Raw genomic sequence first — 20,045 nt, 5'->3', positions numbered from 1 at the left:
AGGGAGGATCACTTGAGGCCAGGGGTTCAACCCAGCCTGGACAACAAAGAGAGACCCTGTCTCTATAAAAATTTAAAAATGAGCCAACCATGCTAGCACAAGTTATAGTCCCAGCTACTTGGATGGCCAAGATAGGAAGATAGCTTGAACTCAGGAGTTTGATGTTACAGTAAACTGCTTATATGTGGGGATAGAGTGAGACCCTGTATCTAAAGAAATAAAGAAAGAGAGAGAGGGGAAAAGAGGAAAGAAAGAAAATGCATCACTTCTTGCACATTTGAGTATGTGCCTGGAATTATGTGTGTATACTTAGAATTAAGTTTATTTTGCTGAATCATGGTCTTCTATTTGGTCTTCTAATAAATATTTTATTTTTTTTTTGTTGTTCAAATAGGTTATTCATTTGTCTTCTTTTAGTTTTATTTAGATAAAGCAAGGTCCACTTGATAGTCATATAACATTACAAAAAAAAACTTGTTAGAAACAGTAAATTGGCATCACAAATAGAATTGTTGCACTATTTTTTTCATGTCTTTTATTAAACTCAGTGAATTCAGTCTGTTTCAGACACTGCCTGAAGCTTTTTGGAAAAAAGACACATGTTTTCATACATTTTATATAATTTACATTCAGCAAAGATTTAAAAAGTAATTGAGTACAGGTTCATGAAGAAGTTTATATATATATAAAAAGAATAGTCAGAGAAAGTCGATCCTGCTAGTAATTTAGAGAAAATCATGTGAATTATGCTTTTAGAACAAAATTTAATGAAATTGTGCTAAGATATGGTTTATCTGAAGTATTCTGCATAATTTTAAGCCCATGAATACATAAACACAATTATGATTCCAAGTTAAAGTGTTCTAGTGTCAAACTTGGTACTGCTGCCAAAATATTAACAGAAAACAGAATATTTGGCACATAGAACCTATCAGTATTTTTGAATAATGCTAAAAATCATGGGAAATAGACAATATTTTTCATCATGTAGTAATGTTGTTATTCAGTTTTTGAAATAACAGAAATATAAAATGGAAATGAGTTATCATAAGCTTTCTCTGCTGAAGTTTTAGTGAAAATTATACTGAAAGAATTCTCCATTTTATAAATACTCCAGAAGCCTCAGCTTTTAATACACCAGAACTGAAATGGTTGGCACAAAGACCTTAACTTTTAGAAGAGTCCTTAGTTTATGAATTTTACTGACTTACATTTAAAACATCAACCTGATACTTTGTTTTCATTTCAGGATTGAGTGTATAAATACAGCAAATGAAACAACTTAGAAAAGTAGAGGTAGCTGCTTTTTTGCTAGAAGCATGCATTCTAACAACAGCAAGCAATGAAGAACCAAAACTGAAAAACAGATATGAAGGACAAGAACAAAGAGAAAGCCCTGATACATAATTACAAATGCACAGGAACATTTGTAATTTAAAGTTAAAGGAAATAATTTCACACTCTGCAGTAGCATACATTAACATCTTACCTTGTAATCAAGCAAAAATAAATTACCTTAATAACTCTAACTTGTCATGTAGAAAATTTTAGGAAAATTTGACATTTCCAAGGAAAATGACATATGAATCTCCAAATTTGAATTAAATAACTTACATACTCTTGTAATTCTTGAGAACCATATATTTTTTGAGTCAAATGTGCTGTGAGAATCTAAGTATACTAGGCTGTTGTTTTTGACTTGCGTGCAGTTCTTACGTCTCTCATAATAGGAACTAAGAAAGGTTCCTTTTGTTTCATGTTCAATGCTTTTTACTTTTTTTGGCATTTAAAGATTATAAAGAAAGAACAAAGCTTGACAGAGAGAATGATGCTGGAGAATGGTCTAGGCACATTCACTAGTTAATGTATTCACTTTCATTCAAATACATTTTGTCCTTAAATATATGTGTGTTTTATGGAACATTATTTAAAATATCAGGAATATATGGAGACTTCTCTACATTTTGAAGGATGCTTAACAAGTCATGTGGTAAGCTGAACGCCTTCCCCAAATTGTCCATATCATGTTCCCTAGAATCTGTGATATATTAGGTTACATGGCAAAAGGGATATGCAAATAAAATTAAGTTTGGGAATCTTAAATACAGAGATTATCCTGGATTGTTCTGTGGGCATTATCTAACCACATAAGCCCTAATAAGCAGACAACTTTCCCTGGCTGTTATAAGAGAGGAATGGCAGTAGAATTCAGAGAGATTCAAACCATGAGAATGACTTGCTGGTTTGAAGGCGCAGGGACAGCATGATGAAGAACACAAGTGACGTTAAGTTGCTGACAGAGGCTCCTGGTGGACAGCGGGGACTTCAGCCCCGCAACTCAAGAAAATGAATGCTGCCAACAATGTAAGGAACTTGGAAGCAGACTCTCCCAGAGCCTTTAGATAAGAACCCAGCCCAGCTGACATTGATTTGGGCCTTGTGAGACCCAAAACAGAGAAACTAGCTGAAACCGCCTCAACTTCTGACCTACAGAGCTATGAAAAAATAAATGTAGATTGTCTTATGTCACTAAATGTGGTAAACTGTCAGAGCAGGAAAACGAATATAAGCCATTACACATTTACAGTTTTTTTAAAGACAGTCACATTTCAATGGTGTGGGTACTTAAACTGTGTGGAATGTTCAATTACTTAATAATGCCAGAAAAATTAACTTGTTCTTCAGATTGTGGTACCGAAGGGCTAGTTTTTCACTGTGACTCTGTATTGATTTTGTTTCTACAAATGAGAACAGAAATATTTACCATAAAAAAACTCTTATACAGAAACCCAATGACAGATAAAAAGGAAAAAAAAGACAACCATAAGTTAGTTTTATTCAGCAAGCTATAAGGTTAATGTCTAGAGGTCTTGTAATGATATAAACTCCATATCAATTCCATCAGTAGTACTTTGAGACATAATCAAATGATACCAGATAGAAGAAAATGTTTTTAAAAATGGGAAATGTGAATATAGAAGAACCAAATATTAAAATAAATACATTGACAAAATCATTCTATTTTAGAATATATGTGGGTGAAACTTATATACCTCATACATTTCCAAAGATATGTATTTACTTATGTCTTTCTTTTTCTGCTGCTCACAAACACATGCAACACACAATTCACTCCATTTGTATTTCATTTTTCTTCAAAATTGTGTTAAAAAAACTTTACACAGATGGAAAAAATAGGCATTAAACTGAAATTGACAAATTGTTTTATTTCTTATAAAAAATAATTCATGGATCATGAATAAAGACAATCTTCTTTTCATTCTCTTTCTCATTTTATTCTAGATGAGGTTTAAAGAAAATATTGGGTAAGTTATATTATCTATTGAATATTTTAGATCCTTCAGTCCTATCCATGTTTATTAAAGTAGGGGATTGTTTGGCCAGGCACAGTGGCTCACGTCTGTAATTTCAGAACTTTGGGAACTGAGGACAGGTGGATCATAAGGTCAAGAGATGGACATCATCCTGGCCAACATGGTGAAACTCCGTCTCTACTAAAAATACAAAAATTAGCTGGGCATGATGCTGTGCACCTGCAGTCCCAACTACTTAGGAGGCTGAAGCAGGAGAATTGCTTGAATCAGGGAAATGGAGGTTGCAGTGAGTTGAGACTGCACCACTGCACTCCAGCCTGGAGACAGAGAGAGAGACTCTGTCTCCAAAAAAAAAACAAAAAAAAAGAGAGGATTGCACTGTGTATTGTGTGTGCACTTCCATGTCTTTTCTCATGTAGTTGATCACCATGAAATAAGTACTGTGCTCTTTTCATTCTGCTAGGTTTCAAGCTCAAAACAACAGTGTATAATAGATGTTACAGCCCTCTTCCCTTCAGATAAAACAAGAAGTTTTCTAAAATTTGGGAATTTGTCAAGGACTCCTAATTAATCAGTGGTGGAACTCATATTTGAATCCAGAATCATCTTATTTCAGTATATATGCCTTTTCATCTGTGACTAGATATGTGTCTCATAGGAGACTTAGATAAGCAAGTTAAATTATCCTTTTCCAATAAAGTGCTAAAGTTTTTATAGTAAAGCAGGCTGTTTTATACAATGAATTCTAATCAACTGATTAGCAAAATATGGAAAAATATTACCTGGCGTCATTCATGGTAAACAAGTTATAATGTATTTCCTAAAACCCTGAAAAATAATCTCATTAGTGTGTTTAAGCAATTTTAAGTCCCAGTGATATAAATCCATTTTGTACAATTTAAGACATTACAGTTCTCTAAACAAATTTACAAGAAAAAACAAAACAACCCCATCAAAAAGTGGGCAAAGGATATGAGCAGACACTTTTCAAAAGAAGATATTTATGCAACCAACAAACATATGGAAAAAAAAGCTCATTATCACTAGTCATTAGAGCAATGCAAATCAAAACCACATTGAGATACCACCTCACATCAGTTAGAATGGTGATCATTAAAAAATCTGGAGACAGCAGATGCTGGAGAGGATGTGGAGAAATAGGAACACTTTTACACTGTTGGTGGGAGTGTAAATTAGTTCAACCATTGTGGAAGACAGTGTGGCAATTCCTCAAGGATCTAGAAATAGAAATACCATTTCACACAGCAATCCCATTACTTGGTATATACCCAAAGGATTATAAATCATTCTATTATAAAGATGCATGCACGTGTATATTTATTGTGGCACTGTTTATGATAGAAAAGACTTGGAACTAACCCAAATGCCCATCAATGATAGACTGGATAAAGAAAATGTGGCACATATACACCATGGAATACTCTGCGGCCATAAAAAAGGAGTTCATGTCCTTTGCAGGGACATAGATGAAACTGAAAACCATAATTCTTAGCAAACTGACACAAGAACAGAAAACCAAACACTGTATGTTCTCACTCATAAGCGGGTGTTGAACAATGAGAACACGTGGACACAGGAAGGGGAACATCACACACTGGGGCCTGGGGTGTTAGGGGCTAGGGGAGGAATAACTAGCAGGAAGTAGGGGATTGGGGATGGATAGCATTAGGAGAAATACCCAACATAGGTTGGGGCAATGGATGTAGCAAACCACCACCACGGCATGTGTATACCTATGTAACAAACCTGCCTGATCTGCACATGTACCCCAAAACTTAAAGTATAATAAAAAAGAAGACATTACAAGTTCTTAACAAATAAACAGTAATGAGTATACATAACATAAATATTCTCATAAATTCAGTTTATTATTTTTATATGTGATAAAAGTGTAAACAATTATTCTTAATGAAATTCATGAACCTTTTAAAAATTCTGTATAGATTTCTTTTGTGTGTAAAACATTATGAGCCAGTTGTTGATATGCTAGAACTAAAATACAATTAAGAAATGAATTATATTAATACATAAAATATTTCTACATCTAGAGTTAGCAGTGTAACTTACAATTTGTTTTTCCACCAAAAGGTACCAGTAAAAAGCTTACAGCAAAATAAGATGGTAGGGTGTCCTTGAAGCCAAGAGAAAAATAGATCAAACAGTGAGATATGGTCAACATTTTAAATGTCATTAACATAGCGGATAATATAAAGAGCAAGGAAGAGCCATTGTATTGAGCTACATGGAGCTCACTGGTGACTTTGAAAAGTTTCAGTTGTAGGGTAGATTTGAAAATCGTATCAGAGAAAAGGTATAAGAGAATAGACAAAGGAGGATGAATAAGATATAGTAAGTGTAGGTAACACCCTGGATTTTTTCTGGTAAGATAGTGCGGAATAATTGGTCAGTATATGGAGAAGGCAGGATGAAGAAACTTTGTTTTTCTAAATAAATAAATAATTTAAAATATTCTAGAATAATAATGTTAGAAAACTATAGTTAGTGATTCTTAAATTTTATATTCTTTATATTTTTAGTAAAATATTTCCATTTTTATGCACTTTATTTTATTTTATTTTATTTATTTTATACTTTGAGACAGGATCTCTCTATGTTGCCCAGGCTAGGGTGTGATTAGAACAATCATGGCTCATTTCAGCCTCAACCTTCTGGACTCAAATGGTCCTGCTACCTCACCCTCCCAAGTATTTGGGAATATAGTTGTGCACCACCAGGCTCAGCTAATTTTTAATTTTTGTAGTCATGGGATCTAACTGTGTTGCCCTGGCTGGTCTTGAACTCCTGGGCTCAAATGATCCTTCTCCTTCAGCCTCCCAAAATGCTAGGATTACAGGCATAAGCCACTGTGCCCTGCCTTCCAATTTTATGTACTTTAAGTGTAAGTGCATTTTACAGTTTAGTTTTTTACACCACTGTCAGGAGAAAAACTATGTAAAAAGTCTTGATTGAATCAACATCATAATTGACTTTGCTCAAATGAAGAGAAATAATTTTAGAAAAACCATTTACAATAAAAAGTACTTCTTATTTTCTTTTTACCTAAACATTGCTATCTCTCAATAGAAAATTATGTGAAAATATTAAAATAATGTTTAAATGTAATTATCTTTGATTTTTTTCTCCAAATTTAATTATAGAAAACTGTTTAGTTATTGTAAAGACATATTTGTAAGGAAGGAGGAGATAAATTATTTATCAGTTTGTTTACTTGATATAAAACTGTAAATATTTAGACACATAGCATGTTCACCCCAATTTTTACCTTACTACTTCAGATGCTTTGGCTCTGTGTCCCCAGCCAAATCTTGTCTCAAATTATAATCCTCATAATACCCACGTGTCATGAAAAGGACCAGATGGAGGTGATTGGATCATGGGAGTGCTTTCCCTCAGGCTGTGCTCATGTTAGTGAGTGAGTTCCCATGAGATCTGATGGTTTTATAAGGCTCTTACTCACTCTCTCTTGCTTATGACCATGTAACTAGTGCCTCTTCTACCATGATTGTAAGTTTCCTGAGGCCTTCCATCCATGCGTAACTCTGAGCCAATTAAACTGTTTTGTTTTTAATAAATTACCAAGTCTCAGTATGTCTTTATAGCAGAGTGAGAACAGACTAATAGAGCAAATTGGTACCGAGGTAGTAAGGTACTGCTATAAGATACCGAACACATAGAAGCAACTTTGGAACTGGTTAATGGGCAGAAGTTGGAACAATTTGGAAAGCTAAGAAGAAGATATGAAAATGTAAGAAAGTTTGGATCTTCCTAGAAACTTGTGGAATGGCTTCAACCAAAATGCTGATAGTAACATAAAGAATGAAGTCCAGGCTGAGGTGGTCTCAGATAGAGAAGAGGCACTTGTTGGGAACTAAAATAAAGGTGACACTTGCTATGCTTTGGCAAAGAGGCTGGTGGCATTTTGACCCTGCCCTAGAGATCTGTGGAACATTGAAGTTGAGAAAGATGATTTAGGGTATCTGGCAAAAGAAATTTCTAAGCAGCAAAACATTCAAGAGGTGACTTGGATGCTCTCAAAAGCATTCAGTTTTTTGCATTCACAAAGAGATGGTTTGGAATTAGAACTTATGTCTAAAAGGGAAACAGACCATGAAAGTTCAGAAAATTTACATCCTGACAATGTGATAAAAAAGAAAAACTCATTTTCTGAGGAGAAATTCAAGCCGGCTGCAGAAATTTGCATACATAACCAGGGGCCAAATGTTAATTTTCAAGACAATGGGGAAAATGTCCCCAGGGCATCTCAAAGACCTTCATGGAAGCCCCTCCCATCACAGGCCTGGAGGCCTAGAAGGAAAAAATGGTTTCGTTGGCCAGGCCTAGGTCCTTGCTGCTTTGTGCAGTCTTGGAACTTGGTGCTTTGCATCCCACCTGTGGCTAAAAGGGGCCAATGTATAGCTCAGGCCATTGCTTCGGAGAGTGCAAGCCCAAGCCTCAGTGGCTTACAAGTGGTGTTGGGCCTGTGCGTACACAGAAGTCAAGAATCAAGGTTTGGAAACCTTAGCCTAGATTTCCAAGGATGTATGAAATGCCTGATGTCCAGGCAAAATTCTGCTGCTGGGGCAGAGCCCTCATGGTGTACCTCTGCCAGGGCAGTGTGGAAGGGATATGTGGGGTCAGAGCTCTCACACAGAGTCCCCTGTGGGGCACTGCCTAGTGGAGCTGTCAGAAGAGGTCCACCATCTTCCAGACCCCAGAATTGTAGATCCACAAAAAGCTCAAACTGTGTGTCTGGAAAAGCTACAGACACTTAACATTAGCCTGTGAAAGCAGCAGAAAGGAGTCTGTACCCTGCAAATATGAGCTGCTCAAGATCATAAAAAGCCACTTCTTGCATCATCATGATCTGGATATGAAACATGGAGTCAAAAGAGATCATTTTGGAGCTTTAAGATTTGACTGCCCCGCTGGATTTTGACCTTGCATGGGGCTTGAATCCCCTTTGTTTTGGCCAATCTCTCTTATTTGGAATGGGTGTATTCATCCAATACCTATACCCCTGTTATATTTTGGAAGTAACTAACTTGTTTTTGATTTTACAGGCTCATAGGCAAAAGGGACTTGCCTTGTTTCAGATGGGACTTTGTATATGGACTTTTGAGTTAATGGTGAAGTGAGTTAAGACTTTAGGGGACTGTTGGAAATGCATAATTGTGTTTCGAATTGTGAGGATGTGAGATTTGGTAGGGGCCAGGTGCAGAATTATGTATTTTGATACTGTGTCTCCACCCAAATCTCATCTACAATGGAATTCCTAAAATCCCCACTTGTCAAGGGAGGGAGTAGGTGGGAAGTGATTGGATCATTGGGGCATTTTCCCCCTTGCTGTTCTCATAACAGTAAGTTCTCACAAGATCTGATGGTTTTATGAGGCTCTTGCTTGCTCTCTCTTATCTACTACCACTTAAGACATGCCTCTTCACCTTCTGCCATGATTGTAAGTCTCCTGAGGCCTCCCTAGCCATGCAGAATTGTAAGTCAATTAAATCACTGCTCTTTATATATTACCCAGTCTCAGTTGTCTTTATATCAGTGTGAGAATGGACTGATACACCTCTGTATTTGTGTAATTTTGAAGTTGACTTGTCAGTGGAATCAAATTATTGCTTAGGTCAGGGTATCAGAAAAAGTAATCTGGAAATCTAGAAATTCCAGAAGTCTTCTAGGACCCTGTAGATGATTCCAGCTTCAAGTACCTGTCTCATATATGATTATAGGCATGAGTGTTTGAGTTAGGGTACAGGAAGAGCTCATTGGAAAAGAGAAATTCCAGAAAATGATAAGCTGAATTATTAGGAGTGTCATTTACTGGTATGTTACAATTAAGAATCTAAAGGAGGAGTGTTGTGGCAGCAGGTGATAGTGAGCTATAGCAAAAGAAAAAGAAAGGAAGAAAAATCTCTAAGAAATGAGATGACCTGGGGATCAGTAGATCACATCAACAATGTAGGACTATATGTGATATATGCTATATTTACAGAAGATTCAAATTTTGATGCTATTACTGCAGGACTTCAAGTCTTACCTAAAATGTTAAAACTGCCTCCTACCATGTTTTAACATGTTTTCTTAGATAATTTAAAAACCTATCTATATATTTAAAATATATATATATATATATATATATATATATATATATATATAGTTGATCTTCTGTATTCATGAGTTCTGCATCTGTGGATTCAACAACTAAACACAGCATTAGCATTGTATTAGTTATATGTAATCTAAGGATGACTTAATGTATACAGGAGATTGTGCATAGGTTATATGCAAATACCACATCATTTTCATCAGGGACTTCAGAATCTGCGAATTTGGGTACCTACAGGGGGTCCTGAAATCAACCCCTCATAAAAATTGAGGAATTGCTGTATATATTTGATATATATACACACATCTAAGTATATAATTTTTAAACCTATTTTACAACATACAATTACATTGCTGATTATATCCACTCTAAATCCTAGGAGGCATTTTACAACTTACCTACATTATCTTACACAAGTTCATGAGTATGAGTTCCAGTTCCATACATATTTAATCTATGTATTTTGATTAAGAGAAGGCATTGTGGCAGCAAATAGGAGACAGAAATAGCATTGATAGCTCTTATCCCAAGCAGCTCCCTTTCTAATCGAGAGACAAACTTAGTACATAGTGATCATAATGTTAGGAAGAATATGATAAATGCTATGAAAAAATGATAAATATTTTTAGTCTAAAGTGGTAAAATAAAGGAGAGATTATGCTATCTGAATGTGGAAAGAGAGAAACATTTCAGAGTGTTGATGTGAGAAAAGACAACAAACTAAAGAATATGGGAAGAAAAAGTTCAGAAGGAGGAAAGCACAGTACATTTGTGAAATATTTCTAGTTTGGCTGGAGCATTGGTTGGAAAGGGCTGGAGAATAAAGTTAAAACTGTAGGGTGGGATCATACTGTGGAGTAGCTTTAATGTCAAGGTGATTCACTGTATAATATTTCTCTAAGTACCAGTAGATAAAGTAAATAAATTTATTTGAAGCATATTAATCAAAATTTACATTTGCTCAAATGTTCACTGATGAGAAATATACTCTATATTTTCATAGTGTATATGTCAATTCTTATTATTTGGTATGTCCTAACATGTTATATGACAGATTTACCTTATTTCTAAGTTCAGAAGTACATCTATTAAAATGTTTTATCTTTTGATTAGCTGAGATGACATTTTGATCACAAGTTTTTTTTCTTTCTTTTGCTGTATCATGAATTGTACTCATTAAGCTTTTACCAGGAGAAAGAAGGAATGTAGTCAACAGAGTAAAATCAATTATAACTCAATTCAGTTCTTGAAATTTTCTAGAATACTTGTACAACATAAAATTCATAACCCTAGAGATTTCTTCTCTTTAGAGTATATGTATTAATTTGAGCTGTTCCGCTACAGCTTCCTTAGAATAGCTCTTCCACCCACGACAGTCCTTATTAAGACTAAGATCTGAAATACTGTAGGCTTAATTCTCTTTCAAACCAAGGAAAAATATTTTTTTCTTGAATTCTATATATTTTCTTTCCTTTTGACATATAACTTAAAAAGAAAGGAAGAAAGAGATGTCCCATGCTTTCCACAAAAGAATAACTCAGAGTTAAAGCTGTCTTCTAAGTAGTATTACATAAGCAATTTTTTAAAAAATATGTTACTTAAAATATTAGTCTATGTGTTTGAAAGATTTAAGACAATAATTTTTAACACATAGGAAATTAGTAATTATATATAAAAATACTATATGCAAAATTGAATCAATGCTGGAATTGAATAATAAATTAACATCCCTGAAAATAAATGGATTTCTAATCAAAATGCCCACTTCTTTCTTCTCCTTACCTAAGAGATTCCTGAACAAGATAAATGTGTTTCAGGTTAGCGTTACTAAACCTTTAAAATATTTCTTCTGAATTGTATACAAGATGCTTTGAAGAACAGAAAAAGAAAGAAATTCCCCGTTATCATTTTTTAACAACCTTATTGAAGTGACATACAATAAGCTACACTAATTTAAATCACACAATTTAATAAATTGTGACATTTGTTTATACCCTCAGTCACTATAATCAAGATATTGAGCAAATTCATCTCTCCACAAGTTTCTGCTCTCATTTTGTAATTCTTTCTTGCATCTCTTTCCTGAACTCTGCAGGCATTGATCTGTTTTCTGCCAATACAGATTTGTTTGTATTTCATGGGATTTTAAGTAAATAGAATTATGTAGTAGGTACTCTTTTGGGGATGTGACTTCAACTCTGGATCATTATTCCGATATTCATCCATGTTGTAGCCTATATCAACAGTTATCTCATTCTATTGCTGAGTAGTATTTTTTTTGAGATGGAGTATCACTTTTGTTGCCTGGGCTGAACTGCAATGGTGCAATCTTGGCTCTCTGCAACCTCTGTCTCCCAGGTTACAGCAATTCTGCCTCCGCCTCCTGAGTAGCTGAGATTACAGGTGCCCACGACCACACCCAGGTAATTTTTGTATTTTTGGTAAAGACGGGGTTTCACCATGTTTGCCAGGCTGGTCTCAAACTCCTGACCTCAGGTGATCCACCCACCTCAGCCTCCCAAAGTGCTGAGATTACAGGCGTGAGTCACCATGTCTTGCTTGTTTTTTCTTTTCTTTTTGTTTTGATACCTGTAATTTACAGATGAAGAATTGAATCTTACATATGTAACATAGGTTAATTCCTCATCTATAAGTTAACCAAAACTATTCAATTAATAAAGGAATGAATAGTGATTCAAAATCAGGTCTGTTTAACTTCAAGAAATATCCTTTACTATTGATTTCATTGTACCAGTGAAAAGAAAATATCAAATGTAACTTGTAATGCGAAATGTTTAGTCAGGTCATGATACTGCTGAGAACAGAAGGACATCATTTCCACCATGGTTTTTCTTAACTTCTGAGAGAGATTAATTTTTCACAGCTCCCAAGATTCTAGATATTAAATATAGCATACAAAATATGTCAACATTATGGTTTAAATTAAATTTTAAAGTGCAAGAAACTATACCAAATAAATATATCATGAAGTGCCATTGTTTAGGCTCACAATGGCATATTCAGGGTGAATAAAAGAAAAATGACAAAAAGAAGTTTACATTGTCACTATGGTTGAATAGATGAATAAAGGCAAAAGGCAGTCTTAGAAGGAACTACACACATTGTATGTTTGTATATAAACATTTCCAATGATTTCAGGCTGCAGATATTAATGTGACTATAATAGATGCGTTTTGGATATATATTTCTCCCAGCGATATGTTACATTTCAGATACATTTCTTATTTAAGAATGTGAAATAGTAAGCAATTATTGGAAGAATAACAAAAGTATGAATGTATGCATTGAGTCTTGTTTTACAGTTTATTCTTATTCTTTTTGTTATATGTTGTTTGCAGATACTTTATTTCCTGGGAAGTACACAAAATGGAGTTATGGCTGTCTATCTGGGATAGTGTGTTTGCCTTTTAGAATGATAGCTTTGGTCACATTAGAGTAAAATAGGTCAAGCTTGTTTAGAAAAGCCAAGAAGAGAACACTAGAGACCTTTTAGTCATGACTAAGGATGTGATATGGATAAAAGGATATAAACAAAGGTACAAAACAGAATTCTTCCCTTAAGATTAAGTCTTGTTAGAATCAAGTATCACTAGCAAGTGTTTCCAGCCAAGGATCAGACTGTCTAAGAATGTGAGGGATTAGCAATCCTTGGAAATAAAAGTGGAAGAATGACTAACATTAGAGAAGTCTGACAACAGGGCTTAGATATCAGACTGAAGTAATGAGAGGTTGTTTGGAGAATGGGCATGAAGTCCGGAAACTCTGGCACTGAGAAGAGGATGCAGAACAAAAGGCCCAGAAACTGGAGAAGTGCCACAGGATATATAGATGCCATTTCAATGAATCAAAGGTATGCAGTGGAAACTCAAATTCAAAAATATTTTGGAATATGGCAAGGACACAAGATTTGGGGACTCAAGATCTATGTGGGGCTAGCAGTCAACTGATCCACAGCTGAGTAAGTGATCCCAACTCATATATTCTTTGGCTAAAAAGAGAGACAGTCCTTAGGAGTCAGGTCAAATAAATTTCTACATTTAAAAAAAAATTAATTGGGACAATCTTGAAGCATAAATACTGCAGAGACAACAGTTCAAGCTGTCCATTATGTGCATAGTCCTAACCAAGATGAAAGATATCTCTGGTATCCCCATGCTCAGTTATTAACAGATTCAGGTTGAATTAATGAAACTCTATAGAGTTCTAGGGTTCTGATCTTATATAAAATCTGCTTTATCAACCTAGATACTCAGTGCCATATCTGAAATTATTGGAATGTCACATCTACAGGAATCATGTGAACAGTGAATAAAAATATTCATGAAACAACTGCATTTTATAGAATAACTAAATAATAAAAATAAATAGACAGAAGCAAAGCTGGAAGATTTTTATTCTAGGTAAGAAAATCGTATCTGAAAGTATGGCAGGATTATGTTTTCTCTTAAGAAATACTCAAAGAAGAGAAAAATGGGTTAGGGGCCAATATTTATTACATGCTTTTTATGAGCCATAAATCCACAGTTATCTCAACTGTTTCTCACAAAAGCCACAATGCTTATTACCACATTACATATGAGTATCCTGGAGAAGATATTAAGCATCTCATCACATGGGTAACGAAAAATACAGTTCAATTTTAAAATGCATTTATGTTTTTTTGAAGTTTGACTGTTTTAAAAATATATCAGACTGCTTGCTTAATTATAAAATTGACTCTAGCTGGATCATAGCCATTTATATAATTCAGATCACAGAGCATATAATAATGACTATGAATATGTCTCTGAATAATCAGATGCAGAATGTACTCCTGTATTTAGTTAATATATTTATGCATCTTTAATTTAGTGCTAATAGTTTCCTTACTACTCAGTTCTTTGCTTGGTTTCTTAGTAGTGGTTTTAAATACATTCTAATTTCCTTTGATTAAATATTAAGCTCATTTATAGTAAGACTGTAGGCAATTTATTAATAGTTTACACACACAAAAAATACATTTTTAATTACATTCTATTGGATGCATCCCAGTTTCTGTTTTTCAGTATTCCTTACCCTTTTTCTCATTTGTGTCAGGGGGTGACATTTCCCTTAATTAATCTTTTCAGACAAGTTGTATAATAGATTTTTTAATAAATTGACATAGACTGTTTACGATTATGTAATATTAACATTAGTTACACATTTCTATATCTTCTGACCATCATGAATTCATTATGCTATACATATTTATCGACACAAACTTAGTGTCACACAGTCTACTTGAGAGCAAAAATGACCAAACTCCTGGATATAATTCAACCAGTCTTATTTTACTTAACAGATTCCTGGTTTTTTAAAATATGATTTTTGGATAACTTCTATCAGAAAACCTAAAGGGCTTCTTAAAAATGCACACTTCTGGCTCCCATCCTAGACTGACTGAATTAGAATGAGTCAGAGCAGAACACAAATCTGCAGTTTTAAAAGGACATGGAGAAATTATTTTGTATCCAAAAGCTTGGAGCAAATAATCTGGTATAAGCCCCTAAGGTACTGACCCTTCCTGAAGTCAGAAACTTTTTTGAAGAAATAAGCCATTATGTAAGTGGTCATGTTGGAGAAGCCACATGGCCAGGGACTGTAAGCAAGTTCTCAGAGCTGAGTAGCCTCTACTAAGAAACTAAAACCTTCAGTTCTGCATCCACAAGTAAATGGATTCTGCCAAGGAACTGATGGGTCTTGGAAGTGAATTTTTACCCCATCAACATCTAATGAGGCTTCTGCTGACACCTAGATTGAAGACTAGTGACATTCTAAAACAGAGGACAGTTAAGCCCAGTTAAGCCATGCCTGACTGTGACATGATAAGTGTGCATTGTGTTAAGCCACTAAATATGCTATAATTTGTAATGCAAACATAAAAAATGAATAGAAACGTGTAGAGCTAACCACATATATTATCACATTGAATACAATACTCCAATAAGGTAGACACGTTAATGTCTACACTCTACTGTGGAGGAAAAAGAATTTTTAAATTAAATATTATACCCATGGTCATATAGCCAATAAGTAGGAGAAGTAATATTTAGTAATATTTGATCCAAAGCCCTAAGTCTAGGACCCATTCTCATATAAGACTATTAGGAGACCAAAAGATCAATATAATATGAGACACTTAAGGGTGAAGATTTCCCAAAATCATTAATACTCTTCCTAACAATTCTAACAATTTTATGCTTTTATATCAACAGGCCAATGATGTGTGTGTTTACAGATTTAAATTAGGACGAATACATACAATAATGAGAAATTAACATCTATGTCTGTCATCAACTTGTGTGTATTTACAGATTTAAATTAGGACGAATACATATAATAATGAGAAATTAACATCTATGTCTGTCATCAACTTGCCAGTAGGCAAGAAACTGTAAGTGGCTCTTTTAATCTACATTGAGATCAAGGCTGTGTAGGAGTAAATCCAGGCTCTGGCAAATTCAGAGTATGTACATCAGGTAAAACAGCAATGGCTACTAACTGTAGTTGCTTTCTAGGCCTGTGTCTTAATTCCAAGAAGGCGAACCTGTCTGAGTAAAGCAGAAACTCAGCAGGTAGATGTTTACTGGTCCCCAAACATCTTGCCAAGCTATGTAGGCTGACGAGTGCTAGCCTGGAAGTCATACAGGGTAAGTTCTCATTTTGGAAATACCTGAATGAGACTACGTGCTGGCAGGTTGTAGACTTGTAAGGCCCCTTGGCTCAAAATCACCCTCTACTCTCAACCCTAACCCTACATACAGGTCCTTTAGGGACTCCAGGTAATAAACTCTGATCCATGAACCAAATGTCCTTCAACACCTGTTTTTGGATGGTTCATGAGTTAAGACTATTTTATAATTATTTTTTTCTTATATATTTATTGTTTCTGCAATACAGTCTCACTCTGTGATACGGGTTGGCTGTGTGTTCCCACCAAATCTCATCTCAAATTGTTATCCCCACGTGTCAGAGCAGGGTTCTGGTGGGAGATGACTGGATCATGGGAGTTGATTTTTCCTTTGCTCCTCTTGTGCTAATGAGTGAATTCTCACAAAAACTGATGGTTAAAGTGTAGCACTTCCCCCCTTGTGCTCTCTTTCCTGCCACCATGTGAAAAAGGTCTTGCTTTCCCTTCACCTTCCACCATGATTGTAAGTTCCCTGAGGCTTCCCCAGCCATGTAAAATTGTGAGTCAATTAAATCTTTTTTCTTTGTAAATTACCCAGTCCCTGGTAGTTCTTTATAGCAGTGTGAAAATAGACTAATGCACACTGTCAACAAGGCGACAGTGCAGTGGCGTGATCATGGCTTACTGCAGTCTCAATCACCCTGGCTCAAGCAATCCTCCCACCTCAGCCTCCTGAGTAGCTGACACTACAGGCACATACCAGCATGCCTGGCTAATTTTTTTAATGTTTTGTAAAAGCGAGGTTTCATGATCATGTTATTGCTTGAGCTGCTCTTGAACTCCTAGACTCAAGCGATACTCTGTCCTGGGCCTCCCAAGGTGCTGGAATTACAGGCATAAGCCATGGAACCTGGTCAATATTTAAAATCGTTTTTTATAATAAAAAAGAATATGATTTTGTGACATGAAAATTATATTACATTCAAATTTCAGTGTCCACAAATAAAATTTTATTGGAACACAACCACACTTAATTTGTTTATCCACTGCGTATGGCTGCTTTCCTGCTACAATTACTATGTTGAGTAGTTTTGAGAAACCTGATAGCCCACAAAACTGCAACTGTTTACTATGTGGCCTTTTCCAGAAAAAAAAAAATTGTTGACTCCTATTCTAGATCATCTCTGGTCAGAGATTGGGGCCAAACCATATTTCCAGACTTAGTTTTCATTTGTTTAGGAACTGAAAGGTGTGTAGTCAAGGGGCTAAAATCCTTTTTACTTCTAGTTTGGAGGAATTAAGGTAGAGAGGTAAATACACTAATTATAATTTACACATTTAGTAAAATATGCAATTTTAAAGTATTCAAGGAACTCTCCCTCTAAAACACACACAGACACACACACACACACACACACTCATACACATAAAGAAGTGACAAACTAATACATATTCTAATAGTGAGTCAAGTGAGAATAACATCAGCTCATGAATATAAATTTTGTTTAGTTTATATGATTAGTAAATTGACATTACTGTACTTACTATATTTTCTTGGAAAATGCTCTAAACCTGAGAAAATTATTCCTAGTATCTAATACATCCTTTGAAAGAACGTGAATTTTCTGTAAAAACGATTTTCTCCATTAGGTTTGGAGAATACAAATTTTCCAACATTGGGGGTAAAAGTAGAATCATACTAATGTTTGAATATCTATACATTTCCATCATTAGTGGTATTTAGAAAAAGTCATTTGTGTTCAAATATTCCCAGTGGTAGTTTTTGGTAATTAGTGAAAGATTGCTTTAAAAAATCGTAAATATTATACATGTGTCTATATGTTTTCCTATCTAAAAACTCAACCACAATGTAGCCAAAAATTAGTATGTTCAAAAGACACTAAAAGTTTTCTAGATGAAAAGAACATTTCTTGCTTATTAACGCACATCTACAAGCTTTTATATCATTTTAGGTGACTGTTTATAGGTTTAAAAAATTATTCTTGGTCTCTCTCAGTCCTTTAAGGCAACAATCTATTGTCTGTCATGGCACTGAGTCATGGAATTTTTGAGGTATTTTTTTCAACCTCTCCAAACAACATTGACTCTTAAAAATATACTTAAATATCTCGGGTGGGGGTGGGGAGAAAAATATATGTACTTAAGTATCTCTGTAATTATAAAAAAAATTGATACTAAAGTCAGGCCTAAAATAATGACAGAAAATGTTAAAATGAACTTAAATTAAAAAGTTGTTGAAGGTATTTTGATAATTTAAAATATTTTCAGTAAAAAATTAAGTGGAGGTTAAATTCCTACGTTGATATCCCAACTAATGTAAATTTCCTGTCACCCCACCAAAAAGACATTTTGCTTTGTCTCTCACACAATTCCCCATGTACTATGAATGTTTCTGAATGACATAGTTTCGTTACTTAAGAAGAAATAGCTGGTCTTGAAGAATTGGCTTGTGGTATATGAACTTCTGGGAGTTTGTGAAGATAATTCTAACATGAATAGTTATGAGTTTAGATATGGTATTCACTAACTACAGTGAGAATACAGAGGAAGGAAGGTTCCAACATCATCAAAGCTCTATGGATTCATGATTTGAACTGCCAATTATCTCTTTTATTTAAGGGCAAAGCCAAATTGTGCAAATTATAATCCATATTCATTACTATTCTCTAGGGAAATGGATGAAATTCCAGCCTTCTCTTTTGAATGGCTTCCTTTTGTCACAGAGATATACTCCTGGAAAAGTTATGTCTTACTAGAAGAAAGTAATTCACATAATGCCCTCACACACATAAGAGGATCAGATTCGGCTCTGGAAAAATTATAGTTATTTTGCTACAGAAAATAGTCTGCCTTCTTGAGTTAACTTATATTTAGAAAACGATAACATCAATAAACCAATTGGGTGGATGAGGTTTCAGAAACCACTTTTGCTATGCAGATAGAAAAATTTGGGGTCAATATTCACGTATCATGGTCATTGTTATCCAGAATACATAAGAACACTTAAATATATGAGATAATTTTATTTCTTAGGATTTGTCTTCTACCTTTGTGCATACATTAACACTGGCAAAGTAAGGTGAAGCATCGCTTATATAATCATTTTAAAAGGTTATAGATGTTGTTTTGAGCTTCAGTTCATTTAATTAGACAAAATTTTTCATTTACTCAAGTGAATATTACTATCTCGATTCCAGTCTTTATTTTTAAAATGTACAATGGCACTCTATGCCAAATGGTTTTGAATCATGTTCTAGATACATGATAATTTTATTCTGGTGACCTAAGCAATTCTAACTAGTTTGCAGTGCAGCAGAGTGCATGCTTTGGATTCAATACCATTTTTCAAGGGAAGTAAGAAAATCTGCTTTGCATTTAAGACTATGATGTAATGTCTCACATTTGCAGATTATTTAAAATGAAAAACAGGTTTTCACCGCTTGGAAGTTTATATTTTCAGTGGTATTCATGACAGGCAAAGCACATTTGAGGCAAAAGTACACACACACACACACACACACACACACACACACACACACATATATATATATAAAACTTTCAACTGGTGGGCCTGATCAGAGCAGGTGACATTAAATAATTAACAAGTTCTCTTTCCAAACCACACACCATGCTTTAATTAATATCATTCCTTAAAATAAGGGGTTGTTTACCAAGGCTGCCTCTGCAAGCTGATTGCTGCTCACAAAAAAAAACCTCTGAGACATGACTATGCCCAAGGGATTGCTTTCACTTCATTGTTTATAATAACTACAAACAAAGAGCAGCAAAAGCTCATCTCGCCCTCCATGAGGCATCCTGACAATCTGCCAGTTTAGTCACCAATAATAATGAGACTGGCACC

The sequence above is a fragment of the Aotus nancymaae genome, unplaced genomic scaffold (assembly GCF_030222135.1).
Source record: "Aotus nancymaae isolate 86718 unplaced genomic scaffold, 86718_ANA_hifiasm-v0.15.2.pri h1tg000040l, whole genome shotgun sequence".
NCBI lineage: Eukaryota > Metazoa > Chordata > Mammalia > Primates > Aotidae > Aotus > Aotus nancymaae.
This window is presented reverse-complemented; position numbering follows the sequence as displayed.